The following is a 22,341-nucleotide window of genomic DNA, read 5'->3' as shown; positions in this document are numbered from 1 at the left end:
CTAAAGTTCCTGGCAGCCATCTTGTCCCTACAAAGGTACAATCTGTGTAATCCAACCCAGAAGAACGGAAAGAAACTAAGTCCTATTGGATCCATCCCCCCACTTTTTAGTTAAATGAGCCAGTACATTCCCTTTTTTGTTTAGCTTTGTTTAAGCCACATGGAGTTGAGCTATCACTTGCAGCCAAAGGATCTTGACAGGTGAAACCTGTCAGCAAAGCAAAATGTAAAGACAACCCACCTGGCAGTTATGAGCTCTCTAGTCTAGTTTCATCTCTAACAATGACTCAGGGGAGACCTTGGGCAAGTTGTTTTTAACTGGTCCTGAGTTTCAAAATAGAATTCTGTATTTTCTTGGGATTTCCTTAGAGGTAACACTGCATTTAAGTCCTTTGTTCTGGTAGCAAAGGACCCCCTCACACCCTTTGAAGGTGTATGAAGCACAGCAAAACCTGAAACTTTCTCTTTAGCTTTCGAATTCCCTTAGTGGTTTTTCTTGGTTGTCTTGTTTTAATCATTCTTCTTTTTTTCTTTAGTTTATTTATTTTGAGAGAGAGGGAGAGAGACTATCCCAAGCAGGCTCCGCACTGTCCGAACAGAGCCCTATGCAGGGCTCAAACTCATGCACTGTGAGATCATGACCTGAGCGGAAATCAAGAGTCGTAAGGCTTAACTGACTGAGCCACCCAGGTGCCCCACCTCAAACCTCAGCATTTTTTAAATGTGTGGCAAACCCGTATCAGTGCTTTAACATGAGTTTTATGAAACACTACAAATCTATTCAAGTCATTTGAATGGCTTAATAAAAGATAAATTATTCAAGTTTATACATGGAAACCAGAGTTCTAACATTGTGCTAAAGGAATCAAAAGACAAAATCTTTGAGAGAGAACTTGCAAGGTGGAGGGAACACTACACACACACACACACACACACACACACACTCTTACACATACATAATTTTTTTTAACTCCAGTACAGTTAACATACAATGTTAAATTTGTTATGGGTGTACAATATAGTGATTGAACAATTTCATATATTACTCAGGGCTCATCAAGATAAGTATACTCTTGGCGCTCCTGGGTGGCTGTCTGTTAAGCGTCCAACTTCAGCTCAGGTCATGATCTTGTGGTTTGTGAGTTTGAGCCCCACATCGGGCTCGCCGCTGTTAGCCTGTCAGTGCAGAGCCTGCTTCAGATCCTCTGTCTCCCTCTCTTTGCCCCTCCCCTGCTTGTGCTCTCCCCAAAATAAATATATTTATTAAAAAAGATAAGTATACTCGTCATCCCCATCACCTATTTCACCTGTTTCACCCATCTCCCAACCCCCTCCCCTCTGGTAACCATCTGTTTGTTCTCTGTAGTTAAGAGTCTCTACAGTTAAGAGTCTGTTTTTTTGTCTCTTTTGTTCTCTGATCATTTGTTTTGTTTCTTAAATTCCACATATGTGTGAGATCATATGGTATTTGTCTTCTCTTTGACTTACTCGCTTAGCTTATTTCGCTTACCTTAACACTCTCTAGCTCGTTCCCCGTTGTTGCGCTTCGTTTTCCTTAAGTAGAGGGGTTGGTCTGCTATATGCCGACTGCCTCCTCTACCTCTTCACCTACTGCAACCGCTACTGCTACAGCCCATTCTCCTTTGACACCCCTCTTCCGTCAAAACTGACGTTCCTACTCCTATTCCTCCCATTCTTTCTTAACAGGATATTATTTGCAAATCCCTTTATGGTTTCTACAATATTTCCATTTGTATCTTCTTTTTTTAAAAAACTGACACTGGGGCTCCTGGGTTGCTCAGTCAGTTAAGCGTCTGACTTCAGTTCAGGGCACGATCTCCCAGTTTGTGAGTTCAAGCCACGCATCCGGCTCTGTGTTGACAGTTCAGAGCCTGGAGCCTGCTTCAGATTCTTGTGTCTCCCTCTCTCTGTCCCTCTCCCCAACTTGTGCTCTCTTTCTCTCTCTCTCTCTCAAAAATAAACATTAAAAAAAAAACTGACACTTAGAATAGCCCTATGAATCATGGACCGTGAAGCATGAGTTCAAAGAAGTTAATAGGAAACAACAGATTGCAAACCTATGTCCTCTGACACCAAATCCACTGTCCAGTTCGTATCCTCTGTCCAGCAGTGTTCTATCCCTGACACTCAGCTTCCTATGGAAAGAGCCTAGGGCTGTGTTACTCGTGATAGGTAAGACTTATTCTTCTCACTCCCACCCCTCAATCCAACTCCACTAGGGGCCAAAGAAGGGCAGGCGGCAGGAGGCGAGGCCTAAATGAAATGTTACTTCAAAAAAAAAAAAAAAAAATGCATACCTTGTCCCTGCAGCCGGGAGCCTTTGAAGTACACAGATTGGAAGGGATCAGAGTAAAGTGTCAGTTCTCTATCAAATGGTGGGAGGTTTCTTTGCAATGAAATTTGAGTGAACTACTTGGACCAAGTTCAGAAACACCAAGGCCAAATTTTCTAGCCAGCCATTATGTGAAAACTGTTTGAGGAGCTCATGTATTCTCCAAATTGCTAACAACAGTGAAGAACGCTATAGCCAAAAATCAAAATATAATGCATAAACTGTTGTCGGAAAGGAATTAATAAGGATTATGGGCAACTCCTCCCTACTATCCCAAACTGTATCTCTATTTATAAGTTAAATTATAAATTAAAATTACAAATTAAAATAGCCCGGAGAAAGCAGAGTTGATTTCCACTAGTAGATACTATAGCATTTAACTTATATGGAGAAGTAGTGATTTTCTTTAAGCCTTGCTGAGAGATAAAAGACATAATTAATAGGCTCTGACAGCATTATTCATAAAACAATAAGAAACAGGAAGGCATAGGGGAAAACACCACATGGCCAGCACCACATGGCCTTTGACAACACATTTGGGAATTTCTGTACCCAGGCATCCCTAGAAGGTCAGAATTCAAGTCAAATCCAGTTGAAAGCTAAGATTTCAAAGAAAGCTTCTCTTCTTGCATTTCTGCACTAATTCTGAGTTACGAGAATTACACAGTGCAGGGATGAGGTTTGAGGGCCATAGCTCTTCTTCCTCTGGACCAAACCCAAACTGATGGCTTTAAAGCAGTTCAGAACCCTGGGTGAGGCACGGAGGGCCTGGGCCCCACTCCACTCCTCAGCTGGCAGGTCACTGTCCTGTATCCATCTCCCACCCCCATTCACAAGCTCCCTCCTCCACTTCCCACAGGTTTTCAAGCACTGCCAAACTGGTTGTCAAAGGGCTCTACAAACAGCCTAATTCCATAGCTAGCCCCCCTCCCCACTATGTACAGAAAGGGAAAGAAATAAAAGGGCACTTTGTTCATTTTTTTAGGCTCAAAGGGGACACCACTAAACCCTAAGTTCCTGGTGTGTTTTGTTTCTTTACAGCAATCAGGAGCTGAAAATGCTCTGAGCTAGTTGAGCAATGAGCTACAATGCACCCTCCAAAGACCCATGGATGCTTCATTTGAAAAGGCTGGCTTAAAATATGGTATGTATCCAGCACTTGACAAAGTACCTACCTTTCACTTCACTAATTCCTCTTCTGGAAATACACCAGAAAAAAATAAAGAAATTTTATGTACACATAAAAATGTTCACTGCACCATTTTTCATGACACAGAAAAATCAGAACTCTAAATATCCAACTATTGGGTTAGCATTGACGGTCATACAGATATTAACAATTGTGTTTGCAAAGACTCTGTAAATGAGTGTGGAAAATGCTCATGATATCATACTATATGAAAAAAAAACAGGATATGAAACATCAACTAGGAAAAACAATATTGCATAGAATAATGGATCCTGATCTTAACAAGAAAAAAATACTTCCATGTTTCACCATTAACAGTCATGTTTGTTGTAGGGTCTTTGTAAATTATCATATTTTTAAAAATATTTTTAAATGTTTGTTTATTTTTGAGAGACAGAGCATAAGCGGGGGAGGGGTGGGGGGGGGGAGGGAGTACACAGAATCTGAAGCAGGCTCCAGGCTCTGGACTGTCAGCACAGAGCTCAACACAGGGTTCAAACCCACGAACTGCGAGATCACGACCTGAGCCAAAGTCGGACGCTCACCCAACTGAGCCACCCAGGCGCCTCGTAAATTATCATATTAAGAAAGCTCCCTTCTATTTCAATTTCTTAAAGTTTTTTACATGACATTAAACATTTTAACACACTTTCTCTGCATGTGATATGATCTTTCACGATTAATTTGTTAATATGATGAATTTTCTAATGTTAAATCAACCCTGCAATTCCAGGATGAATCCAATTTGTTCACGATATATTGTCTTTATTTTATTTAGGTTTTGTTTTGTTTTATTTTGAGAGACAGAGCGAGCTGGGGAGGGGCAGAGAGAGAGAGTGAGAGAATCCCAACCAGGCTCCACACTGCCAGAGCACAGCCTGATGTGGCAACAGGCTCCTCGTACTCACAAACCAGGAGATCATGACCCGAGTCAAATTCTACAGTCTGATGGTTAACTAACTGAGCCACCCAGGCACCCGTGTGTGTATTATCTTTTTAATACACTGATGATTTAGCTTGCTCATGTTTTATGATTTTTTCAGGTATATTCCCAAGTTTGGCCTATAATAATTTCCATTTTTAATATTGTTCTCAAGACTTTTTTGCATTGAGACTATAGCTTTATAATATGCATCTCTATTCCCTAGAAGGATTTATGCAAGTTTGAAATTATCTTTTTCTTGAATGTTTGGTAAAACTTGCCCATAAACCCATCTAAGCCTAGACCTTCCTTATACGGAGAAAAATTTGGCTACTGGCTTATTTTATTTAAAAAATACAGAATTGGGGAGACTGGATTAGGATTGAACACTTGATTTCGGCTGGGGTCATGACCTCACAGTTTGTGGATTCAAGCCCCTTGTCAGGCTCTGTGCTGACCTCTGTGCTGACAGCGACAGGCATGGTTGGGATTATCTCTCCCTCTGCCCCTCCACTGCGTGTGTGTGTGTGTGTGTGTGTGTGTGTGTGCGCGCACGCGCGCGGGCGCACGTGCACATGTTTTCTCTCTCTCAAACTTTAAAAAACATAAATAAAATAAAAATTATAGGATGATTTAGCCTTCCTATTTTATTGAATTTAGTTTTGTTAAGTTATACTTCTTTAGTAACTCATTTACTCTAAGCTTTCAAATGTTTTAGCATAAATTAGCTCATAATATATAGTCTTTTTAGTCCTAAAACATCTGCTTTTCCATTCCTAATACGTTTATTTGTACTGCTTTCTTCTATGCAAATCAATCTCACATGTTTATCAATATCACTAGCTTTTACAAATGAGCCAAAATTTGTCATTATTAATCCTCTCCATTGACTAACATGAAATTATTACTATTACTCTTTTCTATTTTGAGTCTATATTGCACCTTTTTCAAATTTTCTAACTTCAACATTTAGTTAACTTTCAGGTTTTCTAATATAGGCATTTATACATACGTTAGCTGTTTTCCCCAACCCTGAATCTTGACCCATAGTATTCCTCTAGTTAAAAATATTTTCTGGTTTCCATTAAAATTTCTTCTTTGATCCAAAGTTCATTTTGAAATATTTCCATACTTATTCATAGTTATATTTTTGTCAGCATCTAGCTTAATTGCATTGTGGTCACAGATCTGGTCTGGATGATGCCAATTATTTAATAATTATTAAGGCTTGCCTGATGTCAAAGTTTGAAGTCACTTTTTATAAATATTCTATGTGTGTTTGAAAAAAAATGTGTATTCTGCAGTTTCGAGATACAGTGATCTTCACATCTATCAACTCAAACTTATTCAAACTATACTGCTCAAATCTTGTATTTGGTCACTGATCTTTTCCCCACTTTATCAAGTACTAAGGAAATATACTAAAATCTCAGTAGGAATACAGTTGACCTTTGAACAATGTGGGAGTTAAGGGTGTCAACACCCTACACAGTTGAAAATCCATATATAACTTTGACTCCCCCCAAAAACTAATAGCCTGCTGCTGAACTATAGTCTTATAGGTAACATAGTCGATTAACACATATTTCGTGTGTTATATGTATTACATAGTGTATTCTTACAATCAAGTAAGCTAAAGAAAAGAAAATGTTAACAAAATCATCAAAGAAAATACATTTATAATACTGCACTTACTGAAAAAAATCCGTATGTAGTTGAAACCTGTTCAAGGGTCAACTGTATATGTTTCTCATTACAGTCCTCTCAATTTTTGCTTTATATTGAGCATACAAGTTTACCATTCTGTGCTAAATGGACCAAGTCAGTCAAAGAAAGACAAATCTCATATGATTTCACTCATATGTGGAATTTAAGAAACAAAACAAACAAAGGAAAACAAAAGAGACCAACAAAAAAACCAGACTCTTAATTATAGAGAATGGATGGTTACCAGAGGCTGGGGGGGGGGGGGGGGGCGAGGGGGGCGGTGAGTGAAGTAGGTGAAGGGGATTAAGAATATACTTATTGTGATGAGCACTGAGTCATGTAAAGAATTGTGGAGTCACTATGTTGTACACCTGAAACTACTTTAACGCTGTATGTTAACTATACTGCAATTAAAATAAAATTTTAAAAGGTTTATCACTCTGATGAGTTGAAACTTTTTAATCAATATGATCATTTTGTTTCTGAATATGTTTTCTTGGCATTTAAAGTCGATTTTGCCTGATGTCAATATAGCAAGCTTTCTTTTGGTTTGTAATCACCCATTCATCTTTCTCTATTCCCTATTTAACTTCTCTGTATCCTTATGTTTCAGACATGTCTTTCATAAAGAGTAAATAGTGAATTCATTTTTCATCCAGTGTAACAATCTTTGGTTCCTTCAGATTATACTTACTGATACAATTATATTTATTTCTATACCTTATTTTGTACTTGTTATTTGTCTTACTCATTCTATATCTCTTTTCTCCACTGTTTTGACCTCAAAATTTATTTTTTTCCTCATTTCAATTTTCCCCATTAGCTAGAAAGTTGTTCAGTCTTTTACTAATTTTTACTTGTTGCCTTAGAAATTTTAACATGCACACTTCACTAACTGAAATCTAAATTTAACCAGTACCTTTAACTTCCTCCAAAACCATGTAGGAACTTTCTAAGATACTAACTCCTTTTACTTCTCCAACGTATGTCATTTATTTTATCTACTTCCCACTGAAGACACTATTATTTTATATAGTATGTGCCTTAACTTACAATTTTTTCCCTTTCTTTGCTCTTCATCATGTTTTGTTTCTAAGACCTTCCATCTGGGAATAATTTTCCTCTGTCTGAAGTGTACCCTTTGAGTGAGGATCCTCTAGAACAAACTGTAGAGTTTCTGTGAAGCCTGCAAAGTCTTTGCTTTCATTTTTTTAAAGGTATTGTTAATGGAAATAAACTTATAAACTGACAGTTAATTTCTGTCACTGCAAAAAAGATAGTATTTTTTTTGTCTTCCAGCTTCTATTGTTGCACTATCGGGATAATCCATCATATCTTTAAAGATAAACGGCCTCTTCTTTCTGACCTTAAGATCTTCTCTATCTTTTATATTCTACAATTTAATTTTATGTGATTTGACTTCATGATTTATGGGCAGTGATGTTTTTTCCTGGTCCTTGAAATGCTCAGGCATTATCTCTTTAAATGGTGTCTCCCCTCATTTTTTTCTCCTCTCTTTCCGAAGCTATAACTAGGGGCCTCTGGGTGGCTCAGTCGGTTAAGCGTCTGACTTCAACTCAGGTCATGAGCTCACAGTTCGTGGGTTCAAGCCCCATGTTGGGCTCTGTGCTGACAGCTCAGAGCTTGGGACCTGCTTCAGATTCTGTGTCTCCCTCTCTCTCTGCCCCTCCCCTGCTCACATTCTGTCTCTCTCTCAAAAATAAATAAACATTAAAAAAAATGAAACTATAGCTAAACTTATGTTGGATCTGAATTCTCCAACTTGACATTGATTAACCCTTCTTTTGGGTTTTTCATCACTTGCCTCTCTGTATTCCATTGAAAATTTTCTTCAGATGAATCCCTCAGTTGACTATTTCCCTGTTCAGCTTGTATTCATCTGTTGTTCAATCCATTCACTGAGTTCTGATTTTCAATTATTCTATATTTTTCAAGTTTTATATCTGGTTATTTTTCTTTAAAAATTTTTTTAATGTTTATTTATTTATTTTTGAGAGAGCAAGGAGAGGAAGGGCAGAGAGAGAGGGAGACAGAATCCCAAGTAGGCTCCATACCGTCAGCACAGAGCCCGATGTGGGGCTCAAACCCGCGAACCATGAGAACATGATCTGAGCCAAACCAAGAGTCGGATACTCAACTGACTGAACCACCCCGGCACCCCTATGTCTGGCTCTTTTTCAAAGCAGATTGGTTTAGTCTTTACAGTTTCTTGTTCTCAGCTCACATCTTGTTTTCAGTCTTTTTCTTTTACTATTAAATGACTATTTTCTTTCTAATTGTATTGATAGGGATTCTCTGAAGTCTAGAACAAAATTAGATTCCTCCAAAAGAAAGGGGGAAATTGGCTTCTGTGCAGTATGAGGGACAATTCCAATGCAGGAACTTTTTTTTTTTTAAATAGGCTCCACACCCAACATAGGGCTTCAACTCCCAACCCTGAGATTAAGAGTTGCATGCTCTGCCAACTGAGCCAGCCAGATGCTCCATGGGAACCCTTCAAATCAAATTTTCATCTTGAGGTTTTTCTGACCACCTAGTTATTGTGATTCTAGATGTGCATCTGTATTAGAGCTGGTTTAGTTTCACAAATTCTCAGCACCAAGTATCAAGCATTTGTTCAGAACCATGGTTTTCAATGGGTGAGTTTTCTTACACTCTTAGTTTAAAAGAGAGATGAGTTTTTTCTTTTTTATTCTAATTCAACCTTATATTGAGCAAGACACCTTCTGAATTCCCAGCTTTAAGACCAAAGACTCCCAAAGACCAAAGGACAGATGTCTGCTGTCCCTGTGCCCTCAGGACCATAAAAATAGTCACAAGTCAACAGGTTAAACTGGTTTAGCAAATGTCTTCAAGGAAAAAGCCAGCTTCACTGCAATAGACTTCTCTTCACTTAGCTTTTGTCCTGAATAGTCATTACATTCATACTGGTTCATTGCATCTAAAATACCGTTTTATCCAGCATCTTTAAGTTATTTCAGCCAGAGGGTTAGTAAACTATATTACTAGGAACAGAATTCAATCTTGGGAATGCACGTTTAAAGCCACAGAGGCTTGCAGTATGAAAGCCAATTCAGGATCTGATCTAGCCCAAAAATGTATTAGTTCAGTGCCTGTCACTTTGTAATAACTGTTGATATTTTAAAACTTCCTATATGCCAGGTATTGTGGTAAATATTTTGTAAATATTATTTTATTTAATCCTTACAATGATCCTAAGGGCTAGGGATTCTTATTATCCCCATTTTACAGAAGCACAGAGATGTTAAGTAATTACCTAAGGTCCACAGCTATCTAGTGACAACACTAGAATTTACACTTGAAAAAATCTAACTCCAAAGAATGCACTTTTGTTTTAAAGGTTGCACTCTTAAGATCCATGTAATTTGCTTCTCAATAAATAACGTAAGAGAGGGAAAGAGGGGAAGACTAGGAGAGATAGCATGCACTACTAGATATGATAGAGTCCTAATGAAATCCAGACTCAGCCACTTATAAGCCTTTCCACTTCCCTGTGCTCAGGTCAGGGTTGGCATATTTCCATCATTTTTTATATATTCCTGCATTTTAAAAAAGTGGGCACAAAGGGCTGATTAGAAATGAAGACTGCATTGATAAAACAACACCCAAAGGAATGACTGGTAATTAGATTTCAACTCTCAGTGGCCATTAATCTTGCAATCTAGCCCAATATTAACACCTCTGATTACATTTGAAGACTTTTCCTGGTGAAAACTCTAACAGATTTTTTTTTATTCTACAATTCTAATTTTATCCACTATGTGTAGGTCTAACATCCAAAAAACCTTGATTCAGACTAATAGTCTCTAAACCGGAAATTTCCAAACTTTTTAAATATTGAAAATGGACTTCAGAATAGTTCTGCTCCCCATTCCTTCATATATAAGGATGTCCAATATCTAATTTCAGAAAAGGAATTCCCAGAGAAGGGCAGATCTCCCAGTTCTCCTGAGTTCATCCTACCCTCTTCTTGTGTGCACTTACCCACCCAATAATGAAAGAAGGGAGCTTAGTGATCACAGGGAATGTGTTGGGGTTCTCATCTTCGCCTGCTGCGTTCCCTACCCCTTCCACTCAGCAATGATTATAGCTCCAACAGAAGATCTACCTTCAACTGGTCAATTAAAGCTCCAGTCAACATTACCTCTCATTCCCAACAAAACGGCAGGGTAAGCAGGGAAGTTGCTCCCCTTTTTGTGCCCAAAAATAAGAGTCAAGGAGGCTTTAAGGTGCAAAAGGTTGTAACTGTTCGTAATTTATGAATCAAGTAACCCAAGAGTATGTTCTGAGCCATACTATAGGCTCTATAGTTACTGAGGGGATGGAGAGATGCCTAAACATAACACCAGTCATTAAGAAACTAACAATCTAAGGGCACCTGGCTGGCTGGCTCAGTTGGTAAGCATGCAACTCTTGATCTTGGGGTCGTGAGTTCAAGCCTCATGTGGACAGCACACATTACTTAAAAATTAAATTAAAATTAAAAAAAGAAAAGAAGAGAAAAGAAACTGACAATCCAGATGGGAAAACAGGGCATACCTAGAAAGAGGAAAGATTGATAGAAAACCTACCCTGGAAAGGGCAGGATATATGAAAGATGGCAAATGAAGCATACTGTAGGAGTCCAAAAAAGGAAACCAAGTCAGTCAGGAAAGAGTGCCTTGGAGGGTGGGATAGTAGAGACAGATCTCAAAGGATCAGTAGGTTTAAAGGAAGGAAGAAGAGGGTGCCTGGCTGGCTCCGTTGGTAGAATATGTTTCTCCTGATTTGGTGGTCTTAAGTTCCAGCCCCACATTGGGCATAGAGCTTACTTTAAAAAAAAAAAAAAAAAAAAAAAACTTTAAAAAATAATAGTGAAAGAGGGTTAGGTGAGAGGGACATCTTAGGAGAAAGGAATGGTATATGCCCAAAATACTGCTCTCAGTTATCAAGGTAAAAATTACTCACATACATTATTAGTATGCTGTTTAATGTAATGTGATACAACAAAGAACATATAAAGAAATTGATAAAAATAACATTTCACCAAGGATGCTTTAAACGTAAATTATTCAGAATCTAAGTCTTGAGAAAGACCTCTCTTTAGAAGGATAATAGCAATAATAAAACATTTTTATAAAGATTTTAGCCTAATGGGGTGCCTGGGTGGCTCAGTTAGTTAAGCATCTGCCTTTGGCTCAGGTCATGATCTCACACTTCAGGAGTTTAAGCCCCACGTCAGGCTCTGTGCTGACAGCTCGGAGCATAGAGCCTGCTTCAGATTCTGTGTGTGTGTGTCTCTCTCTGCTCCTCCCCTGCTCATTCTCTCTCTCTCTCTCTCTCTCTCAAAAATAAATAATTAAAAAAACATTAAAAAGGGAGGGGCACCTGGGTGGCTCAGATGGTTAAGCATCCAACTTCGGCTAGGGTCATGATCTCGCGGTTCGTAAGTTTGAGCCCCACGCCGAGCTCTATGCTGACAGCTTAGAGCCTGGAGACTGCTTCAGATACTATGTCTCCCTCTCTCTCCGCCTCTTCCCTGCTCATGCGTGCTCTCTCTCTCTCTCTCTCTCAAAAATAAAATAAACATTAAATTATTTTTAATTAAAAAAAAAGATTTTAGCCGAAGATAATAGTAGTAAAGTTAAAGTTTAGTTTATCTAAAGCCAGCAGAGAAATGATCAACAGAGAGTCCCTGCTATATGCAGATATAGGAATATCAGAAATTGGTCCTCAAAGCAATAGTTACAAAAGTAAATGGGATATTAAACCTGGATTGGTCATAAGAATTCTCAAGCTCAAGAGAGCATAAATACAATCTAGTCAAATATGTTTAAGTTGTGGAAACTCAGCTTTGTTTTTCATGTGCTAAAATTTTAATTCTTTTTTGGGGAGGTACGGCGTGTGGGTGGCTAAGTTGGTTAAGCGTCTGACTCTTGATTTTGGCTCAGGTTATGATCTCACAGTTCATGAAAACGAGCCTGCTGACAGCCTGAAGCCTGCCTTGGATTCTCTCTCTCCTTCTCCCTCTGCCCCTCCCCTGCTCATGCTCTTGCTGTCTCTCTCTCAAAATAGACTTAAAAAATAAAATAAAAAAGCAAAGCAATACCATGGGGCAAAGTCAGTCTTTTCAACAAATTGTGCTAGAAAAACTGGACATTCACATGTAAAGAAAGTGAACCCAGACATAGACTTTACATCTTCACAAAAATTAACTCAAAATGAATCACAGATCTAAATGTAAAATGCAAAACTCTAAAACTCCTAGAAGATAACACAGGAGAAAATTCAGATGACCTTGAGTGTGCCACTGACATTTTAGATACAACACCAAAAGCATTGCCGATGAAGGAATGAAGTGGTAAGCTGGATTTCATTAAAATTAAGGGGCGCCTGGGTGGCTCAGTCGGTTAAGCGTCCGACTTCGGCTCAGGTCACGATCTCGTGGTCTGTGAGTTGGAGCCCCGCATCGGGCTCTGGGCTGATGGCTCAGAGCCTGGAGCCTGCTTCCGATTCTGTGTCTCCCTCTCTCTCTGCCCCTCCCCCGTTCATGCTCTGTCTCTCTCTGTCTCAAAAATAAATAAAACGTTAAAGAAAAATTTTTTTTTTAATTAAAAACTTCTGCTCTGTGAAACATAGTGACAAGAGAATGAGAAGACAAGTCACAGACTGGGAGAAAATCTTTGTAAAAGGCACAACTGAAAAAGGACAGTTATCCAAAATATACAGGGGTGCCTGGGTGGCTTAGTCGGTTGGGCGTCCGACTTCGGCTCAGGTCACGATCTCACGGTCCGTGGGTTCGAGCCCCGCGTCAGGCTCTGGGCTGATGGCTCAGAGCCTGGAGCCTGTTTCCGATTCTGTGTCTCCCTCTCTATCTGCCCCTCCCCCGTTCATGCTCTGTCTCTCTCTGTCTCAAAAATAAATAAAAAACGTAAAAAAAAATTAAAAAAAAAAAACAAAATATACAAAGAACTCCAAACACAGTAAGAAAATAATCCAATTAAAAATGAGCCAAAAGTCTTCATAGGCACCTCACCAAAGAAGATATACAGATGATAAATAGGCATATGAAAAGATGTCATTCATCATATATCACCAAGAAATAAAAATTAAAACAATGACGAGGGGCACCTGGGTGGCTCAGTCTGTCTGTTGAGCATCCAATTTAACCAGATTTTGGCACAGGTCATGATGCGACAGGTTCATGAGATTGAGCACTGTGTTGGGCTCTTTGCTGACAGTGTGGTGCCTGCATGGGATTGGGATTCTCTCTCCCTCACTCTCTCTCTACCTCGCCCCTGCTCGTTCTCTCTCCCAAAATAAATAAACTTAAAAAAATAAATAAAACTATGATGAGATACCACTACACACCTATTAGAGGAGCCAAAATCCAGAACACTGACAACACCAAATGCTGGCAAGGATGTGGAGCATGAAACGTCCATTCATTGTTGGTGGGAATGTAATAGGGTAGAGCCACTTGGGAATAGTTTTGGTGGTTTCCTACAAAACTAAGTATAATCTTACAATTTTGCAATCATGTTCCTTGGTATTTACCCAAAAGAGTTAAAAACACGTTCACAGAGGCACCTGGGCGTCTCAGTCTTTTAAGCATCCAACTGTTGGTTTCAGCTCAGGTCGTGATCTCACAGTTCGTGGCTTTGAGCCCCACGTTGGGCACTATGCTAACAGTGTAGAGCCTGCTTGGGATTCTCGCTCTCTCCCCCTAACTAATTTGTGCTCTCAAAATAAATAAACTTAAAAAAATTTTTTTAATAAAAACTTTTGTTCACAGAAAAACCTGCACATAGATGTTCACAGCTGCTGTATTCATAAATGTCAAAACTTGGAAGCAACCAAGATATCCTTCAGTAAGTGAATGGATAAAGAAACTGTGATACATTCAGACAACGGAATATTATCTAGTGCTAAAAAAATATGCTGTCAAGCCACGAAAGAAAAAAAAAAAAAGCATGGAGGAAACTTACATGCATACTACTGAGCCAATCTGAAAAGGCTACATATTATAGGATTTCAACCATATGACATTCTGAAAAAGTCAAAACTATGGAGACAGTGAAAACATCAGTGGTTGCCAGAAGTTAAAGGGTGAGGGAGAGATAAACAGGCACAAAACAGGATTTTTACAATAGTGAAAATTCTCTGTACAAATCCATAATGATGGGTACAGGTCATTATACATTTGTCCAAACCCACAGAATGTACAACACCGAGTGAATAGGAAGGTAAATCATGTACTTTAGGTGATAATGATGTGTCAGTGTAGGGCTCATCAATCGTAATCAACGTAACCACTCTGGTGGGGAATGTTGATCATGGTAATGTTGATGATGTGGACAGGCAACGCACGCGTGGAGGCAGGAAATATATAAGAAATCTCTGTACCTTCCCTCAGTTTTGCTGTGAACTAAAACTGCTCTAGAGAAATAAAAGTTTTTTGGGGTGCCTGTGTGGCTCAGTCGGTTAAGTGTCTGACTTTGGCTCAGAGGGTCATGATCTTGCGGCTCCTGGGATCGAGCCCCGCTTCCCGCTCTGTGTTGACAACTCAGAGCCTGGGGCCTATTTCAGATTCCGCGTCTCTCTCTCTCACTCTCCGCCGCTGCCCCCCGCCTGCACTCTGTCTCTCTCTCTCAAAAATAAATAAACATTAAAAAAAAAAAAAGAAAAAAGAAAAGTTTTTTAACAGAGAATTAAGAAGCTCTATATGTTGATACAGAATGATAAAACACATGGTTATAAGAAAAAAAATGCAAAATCACATGGCTGGTGCACTACCACTTTATTTTTAAAAGGAGGGAAAAAGCATCCATATGTATTTGCATGTACAGTTCCCCCCTTATCCACACAAGATAGGTTCCAAAACCCCCAGTGGATGCCTAAAATGGTTGATAGTACCGAGCTTTATACAAACTACGTTTTTTTCCCTATACGTACCTATGATGAAGCTTAATTTATAAATCAGGCACGGTAAGCGATTAACAACTACTAAAGTGTACCAATTATGACAGTGTACTGTAAGGAAAGTTATGTATGTAATAAATGTGGTCTCTCTCACTCTCAAAACACCCTGTACCTACTCACCCTTCTTGTGATGGTGCCAGATGTCAAAACGCCCGCGAAACGAGAGGAAGCGAGGTGAATGACGTAGGCAGCGTGACGTAGTGTTAGGCTGCTACTGACCCTCTGATGATTCGTCAGGAGGATCTTTTGTTCCCAGTTACTGAAACTGCGGAAAGCGAAACCGCAGACAAGGTGGGGACTACTATATATATTGTATACATAATTACACATGTGTGTTGTTCTGAAAAAAATACACAAGAAATGAATGATACTGTTGGTCTATTAGAGATATAACTGGATGACTGAGGGACAGAGGTAAGAGAGGATTTTCACTAAATGCCCTTTTAAGGTTTTTAAATTGTTAAGCATGAGAATGTATGACCTATTCAGCTATTCTTTTCCAGCAAATAAATACACAGCAATAAGAAGAATTTTGTAGACAGATGTACACTTTTTTATTTATTTCTCCAAAATGGGATGAGAAACTTAAGAATGTGTTGAGAACTGGTCCTGACTTGAGTTTTTGCTTTTGACTGAAACTTGGACACTAAATAACAGATTTCACATTTCTCTCTTTTGATGAGTGAAAAAAGAAGTTTGTAAACAGTTTGTGTTCCCTCTCTTCTAAGACTGTATTTTAATGACTTACCCAGTAAACAGAAAAATACTTCCAATTCGCGACTCATTTAAAACAAAACAAAACAAAACACTATGGTTCAGAATAAAACACTTGTATACAAGCTTTTTTTTTTTTTTTTTTTTTCAATTTGAGAAGAAAAGATTCCTCTGACAATCACATTCAGACACTGCTCAGGAAAATAAAAGAATAATCACGTTACAGATTTCTCTATGGGGGAAAGTAATGGGCGGGGGACTTTCTAGCCTTTGCTCCGTAAACACACTGCCAGCATTTAGAGAGGTTCAGCTGCTCAGGAGTGGGAAAGTCTGATTTCCACTGGCCCGTGGAGTCTGGCTGCAACCAATAGGTGATGTTTTATGAAAGAAAGAAAACAAATCAAAAAACTTCCCCAGCCCTGCTATAGACATTCAGAAGAGTTTAAGGAAAACTGCTCTTACAAATTACTAAATGTGAGGGGTGCCTGGGTGGCTCAGTCAGTTAAGTGTCTGACTCTTGATCTCAGCTCAGGTCTTGATCTCAGGGTTGTGAGTTCAAGCCCCATCTCTTAACAAAAACAAAACAAAACAAAAAACTAAATGTGAAAAAACAATTACTAAATGTAAACTTTGGTGAAAGTTAAAAAGCTAGTAAGAAAGAATACAAATCAAAACCCCAAAGAGGTATCACCTCACACCTGTCAGAATGGCGAAAATCAAAAACATAAGAAACAACAAATATTGGTGAGGATGCAGAGAAAAAGGAATCCTTGTGCACTGTTGGTGAGAATGCACACTGGTGCAGCCACTGTGGAAAACAGATGAAGGTTCCTCAAAAAATTACAAAGAGAATTACCCTATGATCCAGTAATTCCACTACTGGGTATTTACCCAAAGAATATGAAAATACTAATTAAAAAAGATATATGCACCCCTATGTTTAGCGCGTTATTTACAATAGCCAAGATATGGAAGCAACCCAAGTGTCCACCCATAGATGAATGGATAAAGAAGAGGCGCTACAGATAGAAAGAGAATAGAATAATATTCAGCCATAAAAAAGAATGAAATCTTGCCATTTGCAACAACATGGATGGACCTAGAGGGTAAAATGCTAAGTGAAAAAAGTCAAAGAAACCCAAATACCATATGATTCCACTCATGTGTAGAATTTAAGAAACAAAACAAATGAACAAAGAAAAATGACAAACTAGAAAATAGTCTCTTAAGTGTAGAGAACTGATGGTTACCATAGGGGAGGCGGGATGGGGGATGGATGAAATAGGTGAAGGAGAGTAAGAGGACACTTACCATGATGAGCACTGAGTAATGTATAGAATTGTTGAATCACTACATTATACACCTGCAACTAATATAACTCTATAATTATACTGGAATTACTTCCCAGTCTCCTACTTTTACCACTTAGGAGTCAGGATGTGATTACTTATTCAGTTCTTTATTATTCAAACCCAAGCATTCTTTTTATTTTTTACTTTAATTTTATGTATTGAATTTAAGCTTCAAAATCCAAAAGGCACAAAAGGGTATAAAATGAATAGTTTACCTCGTATCTGTCTCTCAGCAACCAACATTATTAGTTTCTTGTATATTCTTTCAGATATATTCTATATGCATACAAGGAAACCTTACCTTTTTTTTCTCAACCTTCCCTTTTCTTCTCTTTTACACAAATGGCTACATGGAACCATGTCTTTAAATTGAAATAAAACTCAAAAAATCTTTACATAATCTTAACTCCTTATATGAACACATTACTCCTGTCTATAAAGAAATCTCTTTTAAAAAGACAAATTTCTTTTCAACATCTCCCATATCACTCAAAGTTAAGAGAGAGTTGTTTGGAAGAAAAAAAAAAAACGGGTGAGATCTAAAAAACTAAACTGCATACAATTACACAACAAATCAACTCACTGAATTTCTGGTCTAGGATTCTGATTGATCCCTGAAAAAAACTATAGATCTTCAAAGTTCCCACCAAGGGTAGTTTTGCAGAGGCAACATTAACACTCCATGGAAACCTGTTCCGGGGTCCAAAGGCCCCTTCAATGAAATTCAAGAGGGAGAGAAGAGGGAAGTAGGAAGCTAAATTCCAATGTTTGGTTCTTGTGGATTAGCAACAAGGAAGTGAAGGCAGATGAAAAGAAGCCAGGATTGCCTCAGATCAGTTAATCAGTAACACATATGCTAGCACTAGATCCTTCTGCCTTTTAGCGGGAATTGATAATTCATGGGCACCTGAATGTCTGGACAAGTGTGTAAGTCCCTTGTTAAGTTAAGAAGAACCAGCCACAGAGAAAAGAGGCTGCTAGTAGGGTAAGCCACAGATGCTCAAGAAGAGGGAAACCTTGGAACCTGCCGGGGTCCTTCCTGTGTAGTACCCAAAGCCAAGACTGATTTCCAAAGTGGAGTCCAGCATCCATTTTCTGAAACCCTCAAACTTCTCTTCCCTGCTAGAGTCAGACATAGGGAGTAAGAAGGGCCAGGAGAGAGGTGTGCTTTTAAAAGCATGGTTTGCGGGGCACCTGGGTGGCTCAGTCGGTTAGGCGTCTGACTTCAGCTCAGGTCATGATCTCACAGTCTGTGGGTTCCAGCCCCGTGTCAGGCTCTGTGCTGGCAGCTCGGAGCCTGGAGCCTGCTTCGGATTCTGTGTCTCCCTCTCTCTCTGCCCCTCCCCTGCTCATACTCTGTCTCAAAAATTAATAAAAGCATTAAAAAAATTTTTTAAAAACATGGCTTGCTACTAAGAACACTAGACCAAATGTCTGCCAGCAATGTCAAGGTTCAACGCAGCTCAGCTGTGTTAAGTGCAGACATTCGTAAACTTCAGTTTCTGCGTGGGTAAACCAGCCCAGTCCAATCCAGTTTCAATTTCTCAACAACAAAGCAGAGCTGTTTTAGGGGCACCAAAACTCCAGCTTAAGTTTAGAAATTTTCCGCAACTGGACTACCTGGGTGGCTCACTTGGTTAAATAGCCACTCTTAATTTCAGTTCAGGTCATGATCTCACAGTTCATGAGATCAAGCCCCGTGTCAAGCTCTGCCCTGACAGCCTGGAGCCTTCTTGGGTTTCTCTCTCTCCCTCTCTCTCTGCCCCTCCCCAACTTGCATACACACACCCTCCCTCTCTGTCTCTCAAAATAAATAATCTTTAAAAGAAAAAAAGAAATTTTCAGCAACTATCCAAGATAGTTATTATCCAAGTTAGCAATTATCCAAGATAATTCTGATCTCCAATTTGAAAAGCATTACAGGAAGATACCCACTGGTTCATGCCAGCAATGTCTCTCACTACTATTTCAAGAAAATAAGTGGGCAAAGGTTACAGAAGATAAAACTAATATTTAAGTCTTAGGATGCCAGAAAACACACATTAAAACCATGAGGGGTCCTCTTAGACCCGCTGCAATTTGACAACAATCCAGAAGTGATAAATAAGTGAGCCGCTTTGATGTAGAAAAGCCCCTGCAGAAGAGAACCTAAACACCACTCACTTCTAAACAAATAGCCAACACAGTTTACAAACAGTCTTGAGTGTTTTTCTGGAACCAGGGCTGAATTTATAACCTCCTAAACTCCACATAGGGAATGCAGCTTCTCCACTCACCAAACAGCTGATTAGAAACGTTTCTACCTGCCTGTACTTTGGATAAAAGAGTTTGAAAAGAAAACCAACCCAGTATTTTTCATAAACTCAGTCTTTGTTTCCCAAGTGGCAACATGATCTGATAGAACACATAGGCTGAAAGACCCAGGCTCAAATTCCAAGTCTGTTCCATGCTGGCTTAGATCTTGGGCAAGAAATGAACCTCTCTGAGCCTCATCAGGGACATGAGAGAATTCCTGCCTCCTGATTATTGTGGGCTTTAAAGAGACACACAGTAAATGTCGAGCCACGTGGTCAGAACACATTAGTATTCATTTTCTCCTTTTCTTGCAGAACACCTTCAAATTTTTACTAAATAACCAGAAAAACTGTTTCCCATTACATTAAATCATAATGATGCCAGAATTCCTCAGACTAAAATAGATAATAATTGAAAAAGCTCTTCTGCATATATGCAAACCATGTGTCCGTATGATATACACATGTGTATAACCAAATATATAATCAAAAGGTGCTCACTGTCAATTCTACTCAGTGAAATTAAATCACAGGACATTGCTGTTTATCATTTTTTGTCTACAACTATAGTAACTTCAAGTCTAGAGCAAGGATTTCATATGTGCCTGACCTTGATTTCCTGGAAATAGCAGAATCATTAAAAATCAGAAACTTGGCATTTTCATCCCAATTCGGTCATTTATTAACCATGTGACTTTAAGAAAATCATTTAGCAACCTTGGGCCCTGGTTTCCTGACTTACATAATGAACATGATAGATTCATCTTTTTCTGCTCTGTAATTTTATGACTAAAATGAGGCACAGGTGCTTAGCTTAGTGCATCCAAAATGCAGTCGGTGAGAATGTTTTTAACTTTGCTATAAAAGTTCTCTTGGTTGTCCCCTCTGCACCCACCCTGTCCTCTTCTACTTTGAAGCACAGAAAACAGAGGCCCTGATGATAATAACACAAAGCTGTGTAAACTTCTTCATGGGCCCTTAAAACGCACTTCTAATTCGGTACACCCTACCACAGCAGTACTGAATTTCTCCTTAAACAAAAATGGTCACGGGTGTCAAAGAGATGTGAGTGAGTGTCCACTGAACTGTGTCTAAATGATTTTCCTTGTGAGGAAAGCCAGCCTGGAATAAGCCCCTACTAGTGAGAAGAGAAAACATGCTTCCCAGGCTGAGGAGGCATTGTTCAAAGTAATGAGTTCTGCACCACTTGGTCCACACTTCACAGCAGAGTCTGATTTTCATAGACAAAGAGCAATAACCAAATGGAGATGCTCTTCAGCAAGATTTTCTGAGCTGATTATTGTTATTAAACTCATGAGGTGGTGGGAGAAAAAAAAAAAAAAAAAAAAGGAGACTACAGTCTCCCTAACCTGCTACATTCTCCAAAAGAGGAAGGTTTGTCAACCTTGGTCAGTATTATGCCAGGGGGTTGTCTGTCACAGCTATAATGGATTTCGAGTCTAAACTCACTACAAATGCCTAGAATTATTCCAGCTCAAAAGTCTAAATGTTTAAATGCTCTACTGTATTCCTTTTATCCTTCTATCATAATTTTATCTTTTTTTTTTTTTTTTTTTTTTTTTTTTGCCCAGAGAAATAACAGTCATGATCCTTGAAGCATGCAGACCAACACTATTCTTAGAAGGGAGCTGCAGGAGGTTTATTATGTCATGAAACATGGAGCCAGAACAAAGGACTACTGAATCACTCACCTTATCTTCATCTAAGAAACCTGAGAATTACAGGGTTTCCCTGTTCCTCTCAAACTCAGCACTGCACTTGTGAAGACAGCAAGTTGTAGGGCCCAGTCTATACTACAAAAATGTAAAAAAAAAAAAAAAAAAAAAAAATAGATGCACACAATGCTTCTCACAATATACTTCTCTAAAATACTCAGAAACAATGTTCAGGATTATTTTAAATCAAAGTTTAAACATTTGTTTCTGAATCTAGATGTATGATTGCTCAGCACTAAATCAACTGTTCTCCCTAAGAGTACTGTAAGTATTTACTCTGAAAACCTGAAACAGCATTAGAATTATTTCAGAACTCAACTCTGAGTTTATCGAAGGCAGGAATATAGATTGATTTATATGCCTTATATACAGTTTTCAATAAATATTTGTTGACTAAATGAATAAATCTCATTTAATTAAGAGTTTTCCCAGTATATTACATTAGGGCACCTTAACACAAAGCACCAATATTCTATTTTTATAATTCTATCCTTGTAATTATTTAGAAGACTGATTCTAAAAATAAGTTCAATTGATATTGATGATGTAAGAAAATGTATCAAACAGAAGCAGTAACTTTAACAGCTTTTATGCCGAATATGGTGCAGCAATAAATCTTGGCTCTGCCCATCAACCTTCCCTCCCTTTGTCTCCTTCCCAATGCCTGTCCCCAGCCTTCCCCCAAGCACTTGCAATCTCATTATCCCATGATCTGCTAAACTGCAGTTCACCTCCTGGAACCAGCAGAAACACATGTCACTGAGAATTACGGAACTGGAGCCAGTTACAAACCACCAAATAGGGTCACAAAGTATCTGAACCTGAAAATTAAGAGTGTTTCTATTTTTTTTAATTATGAGAAAAGGGGAAAAAACTTAATTGGACAGTTTTGAACATTTGAGCTAGATGGATTGCATAATGTCTAGGCATTTATAATGAATGGGATGGGAGAGATAACTTTAACAGCATGTTATTTGCTAATCAGCTGAAAAGTAATATTATGTTGACTTCATTTGCTGATGGTGGAAGGATATTGTCTGAAAACTTCTACCACTAATAAACATTTGCTACT

General features: G+C 38.7%; 1 protein-coding gene across 8 annotated transcripts in view; it reads right to left on the bottom strand.

Moving 5' to 3' along the window:
• PLCH1 (phospholipase C eta 1) overlaps positions 1–22,341 on the bottom strand; it is a 218,128-nt gene that overhangs the window by 193,995 nt on the left and 1,792 nt on the right. Inside the window, exon 1 of one of the 8 annotated variants that reach the window (XM_053903687.1) lies at positions 21,246–21,261. The exons of the other annotated variants lie outside the window; for them this stretch is intronic. The gene's annotated coding sequence lies outside the window, so the exon portion shown is untranslated. Of the gene's footprint in view, positions 1–21,245; positions 21,262–22,341 lie in introns of those variants that run through there. 8 annotated transcript variants of the gene reach the window in all.

This window comes from Panthera pardus, unplaced genomic scaffold, assembly GCF_024362965.1.
Source record: "Panthera pardus isolate Hobbes unplaced genomic scaffold, ASM2436296v1 HiC_scaffold_16, whole genome shotgun sequence".
In the NCBI taxonomy this organism is placed as follows: domain Eukaryota; kingdom Metazoa; phylum Chordata; class Mammalia; order Carnivora; family Felidae; genus Panthera; species Panthera pardus.
This window is presented reverse-complemented; position numbering and strand designations above follow the sequence as displayed.